Here is a 14,461-nt window from a genome sequence, read left to right as displayed (position 1 = left end):
GGTCGTGTCCAAATTCATGGGCTGCATCCTCCTGAGGCCGCATTTGTAGACCGATTACGTTACAGCGACGCGCCGAAGGCTGTCCAAATTCGTAGACTCCTCCGAATGCAGCCGACAAATGCGTCCTCCTTTTCCCCGAATTTGAAGGATGGGTCGGGTGTGTCCTTCTTGGCCTACCATATCCCAGAATTCATAGCGCGGCCCAGCCAAGCTCCAGTTTCCGGCAATGGCGGCCGCTACTAAGTTTTAAAATGACTCTTATTAATCTTTCTGGGCCACAAAATAAACTTTAAACATATTTTCAGGCGAGAATGTGGGTTAGCTCGTTGATAATTAAAAATGAACACAAAAAACGGAGAAAGATTTCGGGTCCATTTTCGATTTTCGTGCCGTGGCGCTGACAACCGGAAATACTCTGAATTAAGGGCGGGAGTAGATCGAGAAGGCTAGACCGTCCAATTCCATAGCCGTTTACTTCCGGCCTACCCGACCTCCTGAGGACCCGGCCCACGTAGACCGCGAAGCCCGGGTCCTCAGGAGGATGCAGCCCATGAATTTGGACACGACCAATGACGCCACAGGGGAAGTGAAACTAAACACACTGAACAGGATGTTCGGTCTTCAAAATGTTTTATTTTGAAGACCTCTTCAAAATAAAACAGGAAACAGAAGGCACGCAGACATGAAACGTGAAGGGCGAGGGAGAATGTACAGGACTTTACCTCAGCTGTGGTTGTTTTAAAGTGCTTTATAAATAAAGATGATGATGATGATGGTGACTTTCCCTTTTTACCCCTCAGCTGCTGCTTCTGGAGCTGAAGGCTGAAGGGTCACCCCACCGGGAAAGTGGTGTGGACCCCAAAGTTTGGGAATCTGATAACTTGATAATCTTGTGAACATAATAAATCAAGAAAGACGTCACTCATTCATTTCACCTTTGACTGGGAACAACACAGATGTAACACGGTTGATTAAAACACTCAAAATTCAATACAAAGGTGGTGCTCATCACTTTAATATGTTCGAGTGCATAGTGTGGAGGATGTTATAAGGCCTTGAGGTAATCAGATGTAAAACACAATATTTATGAGTGTTTTAAGTTGTAAATCGGTCAGATTTGACAGAAATGTGAGAGGAAGTTAATTCCAACAGCACTGGACACACTTCCTGAACCAGCACGACTTCAAATGACTCGACACACACTCTGAAACCTTGGGACATCACTAGTGGCATCCCATTCTTAATCCATAGGGTTTAATATAATGTCAGCTCGCCCTTTACTTCTATAACATCCTCCAATCTTCTTTCCACAAGTGTGTATATGGGAGCCTTTTACCATTTGTCCTGAAGTGGCCCTCACCAACTACAAATGCCAGAGCCCTCCTTTGTTTCTGTAATTTGAGGTCATCACATTTTTTATTTTACAAATTTGATAAAAGAGCACCTTTAAAATGATTTTATTTTGTGTTGTGAATTATAGGTTAATGCACCCTCCCTTGTTTCAAAGATGCTCATTTGATTTTCACATAAACAGCCACCTTGACTCCCCGCTCAAACTAGCAGGCCTGCTTGTGTACATCCTCATCACTGAAAACTGCATAGTCCTGATCTGAACCGTTACCTGTTTTATGCCATGTGCTTAGTCAGAGGTTTGTTGCCTTACCTGATGTTTGCCTTCAGCCAACAACTTTGCCCCATTTAATCCATCGTGGGATTAACACAAAGAACACATTGGCTTGTGGGCACATTAAAGGCATGTTCCCATACCGGGAGTTGAACCCGGGCCACCTGGGTGAAAACCAGGAATCCTGACCACTAGACCATATGGGACTGCTCCACTGTCATGAAATCAAGGATACTCTTGTCACTCTGCAGCCTTGGTGAGACCAACATAGCAGCACCTTAATCAATTCTCCAGCGGTTGCAGGTTCTGCTCAAAAGCACATTACAAGGGAGTGGACTGGACTTGAAGCACACTTGAGTGGCATGCGGGAAAGTCCACTAACCAGTCAGTGATGAGACCATGAACAAAAAGACATGAAAAACATGCAAGTTGTAAATGACTTTAGAGCACCTGACTAACGTGGTTTGGAAGAATTGCTCGTGATGACTTTCCTGCATGTTTGGATCTGAGAGACGTTCTATAAAAGATTTGATTTCCACTGTAGCCCTTACAATTTATTGGTAAGGCATGGAAGAAACAAAACTCTGCCGCTAGAACACTATGGCAGGAGTGGGATTCGAACCCACGCCTACGAAAAGACTGGAGCCTTAACGTCCATTTTTGTTTGGTAAAGGTCCAGTGTTGACTACAGAAAGAGACTTAGTGTGACAGTATAGACATTTGCAAAAAACCTCTGTCTGCAGCTGATGGTTAGAAATGGTTAAAATAAAACATTTCAATTCAGATTTTTGGTATTTAAAGTAGAAAATAACTGACTGAAAAAAAACAACTGAGTGGTCGATTTGAATGAGTGTACCAGTTAAGCATGGCTGAAAATAACATTAGTTTTAGGAGGTTATTTAAACATATCACGATATATATTGTGTGATATAGTCAAAAAATATTGTTATATTAGATTTTCCTCATATCGTCCAACCCCACCTCGAGGTGACTGCTGTTGTGATTTGAATAAAACTGAAATGAATACGGAGAAATAAATACAACACAGGGGAAACGCAGTGGTTCTCACTGCTGCCGCACAGCAGCGATGTCCTGGGCTCCAGTCTGTGTGGAGTTTACATGTGTGGGTTCGCTCCACAGTCGAAAGGCTGCAGTTAGCGGGGTTAAGTTAACTGGGGATTCTGATTTGCCCAGGTGTGAATGTGAGTGTGAATGGTTGCCTGTTTCGCTGTGTTAGCCCTGTGATAGATTGGTGACCTGTCCAGGGTGAACTCCATCTCTTGCCCTATGGCAACTGGGATACGCTCCAGCCCTCATTACTATGTAGTTTGTTACACTTATGTGTGATATGACCCGCATGTGAAACTCATGCACTCTGCATGGGACAGCTGGCTCGTGAATCACTTTACGCTCTGCTTCGGCATAAAGTCCAGTTCACCATTAACTTTTTATAATTATTTGATATCAAAGCCTGAATGGCATTTTATATTTTTAAAATTTCAGTGAAAGTTATACTGAAGTCATTGTGTTCAGTGTGTGCTGCGACCTGGATCCCCTGCAGCCATATGCTAAACCAACACTGACTAATCTTGGTGTTAAACTGTGATTTATTCTTGATACGTAGATAAAATCCATTATCAAAGCTACTTTTTATCATTTGAGACTTTTATCCAAGCTCAAATCCACAGTACCTCTGGACTACTGTAATCTGCTCTGTTTTGACCTATGATCCCCTTACTGTTTGTCCAAGATGCTGCAGCTTGTCTTTTAACTCGCAAACACGTACATTTGTCCCGTCCTCGGCTCCCTTCACTGACTTTCTGTTTGTTTAAGGATTCATTTAAAGATTTATTTATTATTTTTTCTAAAACCGTAAATGTATCAGTACTGACATATATCTGAGCTCCTAACTCCATATGTTCCCTCAAGATTGCTGCAGTTTTCTATTGCAAGTTTTGCACACTTGCACTTTATGTAGTCCTGTGTTGATGATCTGGTCTTGGAGGAACGTTGTCTTGCTTCACTGTGTACTGCACCACTGCACGTGGTTGAAATGACAATAAAGCCCCAAACTGTGAAGTGATATCTCTGCCTATGCAACCCTAAAGCACGTCAGAGGGTACACTGTGTCCATTCCACACGATGCCACCCCAAAGTGTGAAATGGGCATGCAGGCAGAAGTTGCATCACCAGCAGGGGGAGATAATATATTTAAAGCCCAGAAGTTGTTAGTGAGCAAAAAAGGTATGAAGTACGTTCCAGGGTACTTAATCACCAGAAATGATATGTATTTACATGTAAATCTGTTAATAATGTGTTTAAACTCTTTCCTCTGATTATTTTCTTGTTGACTTAAACAACATCACCCTCTGCTGTTACTGCAACGTCTGCATGCGTATGCATTTCACGCTTCGAAGAGGCAAACGATACATGTTAGGGTGCCCCCCCCCCCCCCCCCAAAAAAAAAAAAAAAAAAAAACTAATAAAAACTCATCTATAATGAAACATTTTCAAACACTGAAAACTCAAAACAAAGAATCCCGCTCTGTAAACTGACTGATTATAAAACATGAAGCGATAAAAACAATGCTCTTTCAATGCTAATGTCACTTAAATGTAGGCTCAGTGAACTGGAGTTAGACTGTGCACTCTTGAAAATAAACCAGTATGGCCAGTAGCCAGGACCCTGTAACTGCTGCAGGGACAACAGCTTAACCCAGTAAGCTGTCACTCAGCAGGTCCTCCAAGGCAGTTGGGAACCCTGGCTAACGAGATGACTGTGAAGAGGAAGTGCAGCCTGAAACTGAAGCCATCAGAATGTGAACCAACCTGTTTCAAATAGATTCGTTAGAGACAATGAATCTGTCCCACTTCCAGAAGTGAAGCGATTATTTCTAAAATATGGTCAAATGTACGTGGTGTGGGTGTGGTCTCCGGCCAGCTGCAGAGGAGGGGTGACGCAGTGAGCTCCTGGGGCGGCGCAGGGGCGGGGTGAACAGCTGTGCTGGGATCTGAAGGTGATTGTGGCTGTATCCCAATTCAGGGTCTGCAGCCTTAAAGGCCACATTTTAAGGCCGATTACGTCACCGCGACGCGACGAAGGCTGTCCCAATTAGAAGGCTTTCAAATGCGTCCTTAATTTTCCTGAATTTTAAGGACGTGGTGGTGTAGACTTCGTGGCCCAACATATCCCAGAATGCATAGCGCGGCGGTGTGTGTGGATAATTTTGCCGAAAAAACCCCCGCCCACTTACTCACTTAAAGTAAACTTTAAGTAAGTACTGAATATTATGTCACTTATTTATGTGCAAATGTTTAATAACGAAGAACATTAAAACATTCCTGTTGGCCACATGTCAGCAAAGTTATGTGACATTAGTGACGTTTGTACTAACTTGGTTTTAAAGCCTTTACTTTAAAATATACGCCGTTCAATAGCTGAGCTTAATCTTACAGAGAATGATCAAAGCTCATGTAGAAACAAACAAACAAATGAACAAAAGATTTTCTCCTTCATTTCTGTCAAACAAAGCTGTATGAAACGTTTCCAGCTGTTAGTATCATGGTTGCTAGGCAACCTGGGCAGCGCGACGGAGGCTAGACCATCTCATTTCACAAGCCTCGCACTTCCGGCCTCAGCGGTCTTTAAGTACACGGCCCTTGAGGATCGTTGAGGCTGCGTACTTTAAGGCTGCAGACCCTGAATTGGGATACAGTTGACTCTATATGTTCACAGTGACAGTCAGAGGAGAGGGAGTGTCTGTGTCCCAGTGCAAAACGAAAACAACAGTTATAAATAAAAGTTCTGCTGTCGTCACACTCGTGTCCAGCATATGCATAACGGGTCAGACGTTACAATGTTTTTATTTAATAATCTTTCTGTGACACAAAATAAACTTTGGAGATATTTTCAAGTGAGAATGTAGATGTGTAAACTTCAAATATCTTACTAAGAGCTTCATGTTCTTACTCAGATTCTTCATCAGATTTAGTGAATAAAACATTCTGATCAATGTAGATGATGAAACAGTGCATTTAGTTCATTATTGGGCTACTTTAAAATGTCAAAATGTAAATAAGCTGCCTCATTGTTTTAACCCCACAGTCGATCTTGTCTTGATTTATGGAGTAGAAACTCTATATTTAAAAGGATCCCCGAACACCTACACAGCACTGTAACACAATGTATATGACTGCAATTAAATGCACAAAACATAAGGAAAAATAATACATGATAAAGATCTAGATAATTATAATGTGGTGGAGGTCACTACTTAAGGTAGTGGCTGAAGGATCAGTGTTTGCTGGAACTAAATGGTTGTAATCTTGGCTCCTGTTATGCTGGGTGTTTTTGCTCTGCTGCTGTGGATGTGTGGCCCTCTGTGAACAGGTTCCTCTACTTCTATCCCTGGTGTGGTGAGCCTGAGCCTGACTGCGAGAGAGTGAGGACTGCACATGTTGGATGTTTGGAACCATTTCTGTGTGGTTTTTCTTGTTGTCTCTCCCCAGCACAAGCATGATGTCAGACATTAAGCTGCCAATCAAGCTTGCCCTCGAGGAATGGATTGTTGAGACTTGGAACATGGGGTGAATGTGCATGGATGCTGGAAGATCGAGTCTGACTACTGAAGGGTCAATAAAATGGGGAGTGAACTTAAAGGAGAGGGCCTACAGAGGGCCTCCTTAGCTGTGAGCCATTCCTTTTGTCCAGGTTCATATCTGGGAGCGGCCATTTGGAGGCGCTGCCAATGAACGGTTCTGAGTAAAGCTTCCTGAGTCTGGGCCCAAATGCATCAACTACATCACAGGTGATGTTGGACAGATGGAACTGTGATGTCAGCTTCTACCTCAGGGAAAAGAGGCGGCTGATATCCTAGGGATATGAGGCGAGAGACTAGTAGCAGATGAGGTGAGTGAATTGTGTTTGTACTCTTCCCATGGGAGCTGCGAGGACGAGGTACAACTAGAGCACAAGGAAAAACAGGGTAAGTATTAACAAGATTAGGATGAATCATAAAAGCATGAATGGCCTATCACAGATGTGGGATAGCAGACGAACTGGCGAAGAATAGTTGTGTACGCTGGTCTTAAAACTGCCGACTGGATCACAAACAGGTGAGGATGACAGGTGTGATGATTTGGACTCCACCCAGAGGTCGAGTCCCCGACCCTGTGGAAAAACAGAAGCACTGGCTTAACCGCTGAAGGGCTGATGATTCTGTCCACTTCAAAATGTCCAATGTAGTGTGGCGACAGCTTGCGAGAAGTTGCCCTGAGTGGAATGTCCTCAGCAGCGAGCCCAGCCCAGTGTCTAGGAGAGTAGGTGGGCGCCGGAGCCCTTTGATGATTGGCTTAGAGATGTGACGGACTGAAGCAGCGTCTCCAGCATCCACATCCAGACTTGGAGGTGGTGCTTGACAGATGGTACTGTGAGCTCAACCTCATGTTCTGAAAACAATGGGAGTTGATGCCGTGAGGAGGCTTCAGGTCTGTAGCAGAGGAGGTCAGTGAGTTATGAGCAGACTCATAAGATAGGTGGACCACGTTGCCGGGTTGTGCGCGGTGATGCAACGGAGGATGGCCTCCAGTTCCTGATTAAGGTGTTCTGTCTGACCGTTGGTTTGTGGATGATAACCTGAGCTGAGGCTTAGCTGCAAGAGCGGTGCAGAAAGCCTTCCACACCTGAGAAGTAAATCGGGCACAAACACTATTTCCACTCGGACACTATGCAATCTGAATACTTGTTCCACTAGAATTCTGGATTTGTTGAGATAATTGGTTTTGAGGTCTTTACAAAATCTACTTAAGTGGTAGGACAGAATTGCACTTCATTGCTCCTTTGCACGTTCCAGCAATAAAGGAGAATCCCCCGTGGGGGTGTTTTGTTTATTATTTTCCATTATTTGGACCCATTTTTCCTTTCATGTAATGCTATTGTTTTTTATTGTGTATGTAAGTGATTATTCATGTTGAGATTAGAGATGGCACGATACCACTTTTTTATGTCCGATACCGATATCATAAATTTGGATATCTGCCGATACCGATATGAATCCGATATAGTGTTTTTTAATCAATAAAACGTTTTTTTTAATATCTTGCTGCATTTTGTATAAGTTTATACTCAAGTTTAAATAAATAACAACACTAAAGCTATTCTGTTATACCTGTATGTAAAAAATACACTGCGCCCAAAATATTTCATAGTTCAGCAAAACTGATCAATCTAATAAACTTAAACCTGCTCCATCCTCCCTATTCTGGTATATTAAAGAGTACTTAGCAGAAATATTAAGCAACCTAACTAACGGGGTTGCAAACTCCCAGCAAAAAAAAAAAAAAATAGGGAACCACCCTCCTCCTCATGATGCTTAATCGATGTAATCAAATTTAATTTGATGCAGGAGGAAAAATGCACAGAAATCAATTATTTTTCAAGAATAATTAAATAGATTCAACATCTTTCTTCAACAGAATTGCAGACTGCACAGATGGTACCTTACGAAAGGAAAAAGTAGTATAGCTTACTAGGGTATATTAGACTTAACAGTTACTATATACAGTAATGGACTTCTATACATTTTACATCAGATTAAAACTTTGGGTGTAAGAGTCAGATAATTATTTATTAAAAGCTCGACATTTTAAATGAGAATAAGAAAGAAAAGTATGTCTTTGTGCCCCCTTTTCCCTGTTAATGCCCTATCGGCCCCCCTGGCTAAACTTTGCTAGATCCGCCCCTGCACAGTTACCAGCCGTCAGCTGCGTAGAAAAAGATCCTGGTGTAGAAAGTAATAATAAATAAATTCTAACACCAGATTATCAAGCTTAATAGTGCTGCTGTTGTTCAGCCGCTGGTTTCCTCTTTCTGGTGAGAAGTGGGCCAAAAACAAAGAAGAGAGACGGACTCGCGACAGAAAAGCCGATCAGCTGATCATTAATCAGTTTCACGATTGAAGCAGCAGGAGAGAGAGAGAGAGAGAGAGAGGCAGTCGCTCCATATATCGGTTGTTAAGCTTAAGGTGGGAATGCTTTACAGACATTCAGAGATGAACTTACACACTTGCTTTACTTCTCTCTGGGAAAACTTCCTCGGAGATGAAATGCTGGTTTGGTAGAGGCTACAAATACACACAGCCGCTCTATAACCTGATGCATACTGTGCTACGGTTATGAGCCGAGTTACGCCGTGTAGCAAGTTTTGTGAGGTGCTTTTTTGATATTTAATGGATCGGATTACATTTTTTATTTCTCGCCGATATCCGATCCAGTAATTTGGGTCAGTATCGGACCGATACCGATACGTAATATCGGATCGGTCCATCTCTAGTTGAGATTGACAGGATGTGTTGAATGCAAGTCAAGTTCATCAAACCAAATTCATTAGTCATCCACTTTGCTTTAGCAGTCATTAAGCAAACCTTAATACACTAACACAGGACTAAAGTACTGTGTTAGGACTAAAAACACTAAAGTACAAGAAAACCAAACACGCATCAATCAAAGGGTATAACTCAGCTTAGTACACAGAACAGTCCAAAACATAAACGCCACGACAGTCAAAGGATGTTAACAACTAGATCGTAGTTATTTTTAAACATTAGTGTTTCCTTAATTTAATCCTTTTCCTTCACTTTTGGACATAGTTTGCAACTATTATGTGTCATCTTTGTTTTTTTTGAGTTTCGTTTTGCTTTTGTGATTCTTTCTTTTGGAATTAAGGAATGTAAGGCCTCCCCAAACTAATACTAATTGGATTAGCTAGTACTTCTTAATGTCTTTGCGTTTTCAATTCAATTCAATTCAATTCAATTTTATTTATATAGCGCCAAATCCCAACAAAAGTCTTCTCAAGGCGCTTCATAGATACAGAGAAAAACCCAACAATCATATGACCCCCTATGAGCAAGCACTTTGGCGACAGTGGGAAGGAAAAACTCCCTTTTAACAGGAAGAAACCTCCGGCAGAACCAGGCTCAGGGAGGGGCGGGGCCATCTGCTGTGATTGGTTGGGGTGAGAGAAGGAAGACAGGATAAAGACATGCTGTGGAAGAGAGACAGAGGTTAATAACAGATATGATTCAATGCAGAGAGGTCTGTTAACACATAGTGAGTGAGAAAGGTGACTGGAAAGGAAAAACTCAATGCATCATGGGAATCCCCGGCAGCCTACATCTATTGCAGCATAACTAAGGGAGGATTCAGGGTCACCTGGTCCAGCCCTAACTATATGCTTTAGCAAAAAGGAAAGTTTTAAGCCTAATCTTGAAAGTAGAGATAGTGTCTGTCTCCCGAATCCAAACTGGAAGCTGGTTCCACAGAAGAGGGGCCTGAAAACTGAAGGCTCTGCCTCCCATTCTACTTTTAAATACTCTAGGAACAACAAGTAGGCCTGCAGAGCGAGAGCGAAGTGCTCTAATAGGGTGATATGGTACTACAAGGTCATTAAGATAAGATGGGGCCTGATTATTTAAGACCTTGTATGTGAGGAGCAGGATTTTGAATTCAATTCTGGATTCAACAGGAAGCCAATGAAGGGAAGCCAAAACAGGAGAAATATGCTCTCTCTTTCTAGTCCCTGTCAGGACTCTTGCTGCAGCATTTTGGATTAACTGAAGGCTATATCATCATTTATAGTCCAGTTATTTCCAGTTCTTGGTTCTTGATTACATAATTCCCTTTCATGTCCGGTATGTTGCTAGTCCCACCTCTGTGTCTTGTCATCAGTGTCCCCATGGTTGTTTAGCTCCGATCTTCCCGGTCCGTGTGCTTTCTCTGTATTGTCGAGTTAATGCGTTTGTCTCTCTGTTTTCCTGCTACCTGTTCCCATGTTCATCTCTCTGTGTTTCCTCCTTTTTGTCTCCACAGTCAGTCATGTCTCCATGTCTGTGTATTCCCGGTCATACCTTACGTTTAATCAGCACTTTGTAAATACACATACTATTTTATTTTATGTTTTTATTTTTAACGTTTTTATGGCACAACCCTGTTTGTGCTGGTGCAACATGTTAAAAAATCTGACCATAAGAATCCTACGGACAGTTTTCTAACATGTGTGCACGTGTCCACACCCTTGTGTGAATGCATTTAGTTGAACAAATCTACAGTGTATACTGTGTGGAGTCTCTGGGGGTCGCTGTTGTCTTGTTATAGACTAAAGACTAAAAAATTCTGGACTATACTTTGACCTCCAGAATGATGATTTCAGTTTTACTGCTTAAACCGTGGCTAAATAAGACATTACATCATATTTTGCTCTATTCTATATTGTATCGTACCTTTCATGTAAATATGCAGCACTTCACACAGCAATGTCAGTTACAGGACTTATTATTTAACTTAAAAATAGCTGTTAATATAGATAGATCAAATATCTTGTGATTAAAAAGCAGAAATGCCATTTTAGATCATGCATACATACATATCCTTGTGCCTGCCGAGGTTTATTTTCAGATGTAATAAACTGTGACAGGCACAGATAAAAAGATTTTGTAGAAAAATAAAGAGAACAGAACAGAGAAAGAAGGAAATAACAAATGTGATGTGCACAAAGGTTATGTGCAGAGTTTTGTTCTTACACAGCAGATATGAGAGGAAAGGAGAGAGGGGAGAACGGGAACGGGAAGATTGATGCGTTATGCCTAGTCAGTGTTGCTGCAGTTGCAATTAGATAATAGGTCTGGATCAGCAGCACATGGCCGCTCAACACCATTAAAGATTAGCCTGAGAAAGCTGTTTCACTGCCTGCTTATTGCAGACCTTTCCATGGCTACTTGGCTTTCTGTATCTCATCTGTAAACCTGTTACCTTATATACATTAACATTTTCATGCATGAATTATGACAACCTCAATCAGGATTTTTCCTCAAGTATTTTTATTCATCTTTAGGCATGAAAGAAAGATTTTTAAACTTCATTTTTTAAACGTACTTTTGAAGTGTTTAAGCCAGTGTCCACTTAGGTGGACAACACTGCTACCGTATGGAGTGACACATCAGTGTCCAGTGTAGTGGTTTATGTGCAAGTATACCATCAACATTGACACAAGTGCAAGAAACTGAACACAGTCGTGGCTTCTTTCTACAATAGAAATCAAATATTCTCCCATATCTGCTGCAGACGTTCCCAATACAAAGACATATCCCAATAAAGATTAGGCCATTAAAATTTGGATGATGACAATAAAACAGATAAAATAAAAATAAAGAAAAAAAGGGAAAAAGGAAAAAACAAACAAACCCACACACAGAGAACAAAACAAACAAACAAACAAACAAACAAAAACAACAACTGTCCCCAAAACCAGAACAAAAGAAAACCCCATGGTACTTAAGTTTGGTCTGTTGTAAGTGTTTTCAATGAATTGAAGTAAATGATAAAGGCTGCCACATCTGTGAGAACTTATTAACATTTCCTCTGAGTCTGAATTTTATTTTCTCCATTTTTAAAAAGAACATAACATCTTCCAGCCAACGTGATCGGGCTGGAGGGTGAGGAGCTTTCCAAGACAGCAAAATTCGACGCTGTGCCAGCAGTGAAGTGAAAGCGATAACATCCAGCTGCTTACGACTAAGGTTCAGGATGGCATCTTCAGAAACACCAAAAATGGCAACTAGTGGGCATGGTTTGAGTGTAACAACATGAGAGATCACTTCAAAATAAAAAGTCCATCATCATTGACGTGTTGGGCAGGCAAAAAACATATGAGTTGTTGTATCTGCTGCACAGGTCAGGAATGCCGGGATATATTTTAGACAGTCTAGATCTTGAGAAGTGTGATCTGAATACCGTCTTAATATAAGGGAGAGTCTTGCACATGAGGCTGAGGTATGAATTTTGTCAATTACTTTGTCCCAGTAACCTTCAACAAACTTAAGACCCAGTTCCTGTTCCCAACTCGAGGCAATTTTCTTGGTTGAGTAATTGCCCGATGCCATAATTAAAGTATATATTTGTGATATTAGAGCCTTACTGTGAGGCTTCAACTGGAATAAGTCTTCCCACCAAGGCTTGAGAGGCTGACTTGGAAACTCTGGCAAGATAGAAGATGCACAGTGTCTCATTTGAAAGTGGAACAAATGATGCAGAGAACAAAAGTCACTAAAGCTGGAAAAAATGTTATCTTTGAAGAAGTCATAAAAACATTTGATACCTTTTCTTGCCCATATACAGGAGGAGTCTACCAGGGACGGGGGGAAGAGGTGGTTGTTGCAGACTGGTTCAGAGCAGAAGCAGAGACTGAATTGAAGTGATGCTGGAATTGATTCCATATTATTAGAGAGGCAATTAAAACAGGGTGTCTGTAAATCGTAACAGGAAGGGATGAAAATAATAGTGCTGAAAGTGAGGAAGAGAAACATGATTGAGCCTCAAGGCAACACCAAGTAGCTTGAGGATCTTTCAACCAATAGAAGACTCATTTTTATAATATTAATCCTGCCAAGAAGTGATACAGGAAGGTTTGCCCACCTTACATAGGTCATTTATGAACTTCAGCAGTCAGCAGCTGGGAAGTGGCTGCTACAGCATCTTTGTCAATACAGTTTTTTCAAGGTAAACAGCACAGCATAACACCTGCTACACAGAAACTGTAGCTCTGACTCTTCATGTTTTTCATAACCAGTCAGTCTGTTAGAGGCAGACAAATACAGTCAAATAATAAATGTATGCTTAGGTTGTTTAGCAAGCGGATAAACTCTTGTATGCAGTAGTAGGATGGTAGTGAACACCGTCTGCACTTTAGATCAAACCATATTGATTATGTAATTTACAACCAGTTGTGCTGCAGTGTCTCCTTAATTCTCTGAGAGCCACTGTGCTGAGGCAGACACTATAATTGAGAGAGTGAGGGAGAGGATGGAGATGAAGAGGAACAGAAGCACAGAATTAGATCAATCCATCAAATTCTAGCGTGTTGTGTGTGAGTCGCTGATCCATCTGTGCGGTCGATGGTGCATATCTATACGTTGTTTTGTATTTCTTCAGCAAATCAATTATACTCACACAGGAAAAACACATATGGCTCAAATCTGATGAGTAATTTTATTTGGAGTCAGACATATTGATATTTAAAAAAGCAGCAATGGGCGATCAGACAGGGTGCAGATATTTACGAGTCTCTGGCTGCAGATGACATCATCTGTAGACAAAAGGAGAAAAAACAAGGCGATGATGCAAATGCGTCCAAAGATTAGACAGTGACGGCTCAACTCAGGGACACGATTATTTGTAACGTAATAACGAGAAATTAGAAGGTGGAGGTCAATAATTTTTGAGCTGAGCTCCAGGACAGAGACTTTCAAGGACATACCCGATGCCTTACATCACCACATGAGGGGTATGTTTGTGTGTATATGAGTAGATGTTCGTCAATGTCTGTGTGCATGTGTGTACGTGAGAGAGAGATGCATCATGTGGAGAGGAAAAAAGGTGAGGCAGGTCAAATTCGAGGCACTCAAGTTGATTAAAATGTCTTTGCCACAGTGCCTTCTCTCCTCTATTGCTTCCTCACTCTTCTCATTTCCTTCTCGCTGCTCTCCTTTCTGCAAGAGTCTGCAGCTGTACTCAAACATTTCTGACCAAAAGCATCAGAATTATGACTCTTGTTGAAGCTCAGATAGAAAATGTAAATAATGTATTGTTTTTCATGTAGTTTAAGCTAAAGACAGACATTCTAGTGCTCTTTGCAGTCAGTCGCCTTCAAAATTATCCAAATAACTGTTTTCTGCTTGCTGAACCTCAAACTCAATAAAGAACCCATCATTAATACCCCCAGAATATTTTTGTTTTATAAATATAAAGAGAAATGGAAGAAGAACAAAATGTTTTTTTTTACAT

General features: G+C 41.3%; 1 non-coding gene across 1 annotated transcript; it reads right to left on the bottom strand.

The window, feature by feature from the left end:
• Positions 1-1,758: 1,758 nt before the first annotated feature.
• On the bottom strand, positions 1,759-1,830 carry trnae-uuc (transfer RNA glutamic acid (anticodon UUC)). The gene has a single exon. It is a non-coding gene; the product is annotated as a tRNA-Glu (tRNA).
• Positions 1,831-14,461: the final 12,631 nt, after the last annotated feature.

The sequence above is a fragment of the Neolamprologus brichardi genome, chromosome 3 (genome assembly GCF_056152115.1).
Source record: "Neolamprologus brichardi isolate AB-2024 chromosome 3, ASM5615211v1, whole genome shotgun sequence".
NCBI classification, from domain to species: Eukaryota; Metazoa; Chordata; class Actinopteri; order Cichliformes; family Cichlidae; genus Neolamprologus; species Neolamprologus brichardi.
Note: the sequence above shows the minus strand (reverse complement) of the source record. Positions and strands in the feature narration are given on the sequence as shown.